Source organism: Triticum aestivum, unplaced genomic scaffold (genome assembly GCF_018294505.1).
Source record: "Triticum aestivum cultivar Chinese Spring unplaced genomic scaffold, IWGSC CS RefSeq v2.1 scaffold22249, whole genome shotgun sequence".
NCBI lineage: Eukaryota > Viridiplantae > Streptophyta > Magnoliopsida > Poales > Poaceae > Triticum > Triticum aestivum.
The window spans coordinates 1-1,232 of record NW_025279497.1 but is presented as its reverse complement, the minus strand read 5'-3'; the positions used below and the strand labels follow the sequence as shown (position 1 = coordinate 1,232).

The 1,232-nt window shown below is 62.6% G+C and overlaps 1 non-coding gene and 1 pseudogene across 1 annotated transcript; one reads left to right on the top strand and one right to left on the bottom strand.

Moving 5' to 3' along the window:
- The first annotated feature begins 87 nt into the window (after nucleotides 1-87).
- On the top strand, nucleotides 88-243 carry LOC123178460 (5.8S ribosomal RNA). The gene has a single exon (XR_006489595.1). It is a non-coding gene; the product is annotated as a 5.8S ribosomal RNA (ribosomal RNA).
- A 194-nt stretch (nucleotides 244-437) lies between these two features.
- On the bottom strand, nucleotides 438-1,137 carry LOC123178459 (uncharacterized; annotated as a pseudogene).
- Nucleotides 1,138-1,232: the final 95 nt, after the last annotated feature.

The window sequence follows — 1,232 nt, the reverse complement described above, 5'->3', positions numbered from 1 at the left end:
GAAGGCGTCAAGGAACACTGTGCCTAACCCGGGGGCATGTCTAGCTTGCTAGCCGTCCCTCGTGTTGCAAATCTATTTAATCCACACGACTCTCGGCAACGGATATCTCGGCTCTCGCATCGATGAAGAACGTAGCGAAATGCGATACCTGGTGTGAATTGCAGAATCCCGCGAACCATCGAGTCTTTGAACGCAAGTTGCGCCCGAGGCCACTCGGCCGAGGGCACGCCTGCCTGGGCGTCACGCCAAAACACGCTCCCAACCACTCTCAACGGGAATCGGGATGCGGCATCTGGTCCCTCGTCTCTCAAGGGACGGTGGACCGAAGATTGGGCTGCCGGCGTACCGCGCCGGACACAGCGCATGGTGGGCGTCCTCGCTTTATCTATGTAGTGCATCCGGCGCGCAGCTGGCATTATGGCCTTTGAACGACCCAACAAACGAAGCGCACGTCGCTTCGACCGCGGCCCCTGGTCAGGCGGGACTACCCGCTGAGTTTAAGCATATAAATAAGCGGAGGAGAAGAAACTTACAAGGATTCCCCTAGTAACGGCGAGCGAACCGGGAGCAGCCCAGCTTGAGAATCGGGCGGCTGTGCCGTCCGAATTGTAGTCTGGAGAGGCGTCCTCAGCGACGGACCGGGCCCAAGTCCCCTGGAAAGGGGCGCCTGGGAGGGTGAGAGCCCCGTCCGGCCCGGACCCTCTCGCCCCACGAGGCGCCGTCAACGAGTCGGGTTGTTTGTGAATGCAGCCCAAATCGGGCGGTAGACTCCGTCCAAGGCTAAATACAGGCGAGAGACCGATAGCGAACAAGTACCGCGAGGGAAAGATGAAAAGGACTTTGAAAAGAGAGTCAAAGAGTGCTTGAAATTGCCGGGAGGGAAGCGGATGGGGGCCGGCGATGCGCCCCGGCCGTATGCGGAACGGCTCTTGCTGGTCCGCCGCTCAGCTCGGGGTGTGGACTGTTGTCGGCCGCGCCGGCGGCCAAAGCCCGGGGGCCCTAGGTGCCCCCGGTGGCCGTCGTCGGCACGGCCGGTACCCGCGCGCCGAAAGGCGTGTCCCTCGGGGCACTGCGCTGCAACGGCCTGCGGGCTCCCCATCCGACCCGTCTTGAAACACGGACCAAGGAGTCTGACATGCGTGCGAGTCGACGGGTTCTGAAACCTGGGATGCGCAAGGAAGCTGACGAGCGGGAGGCCCTCACGGGCCGCACCGCTGGCCGACCCTGATCTT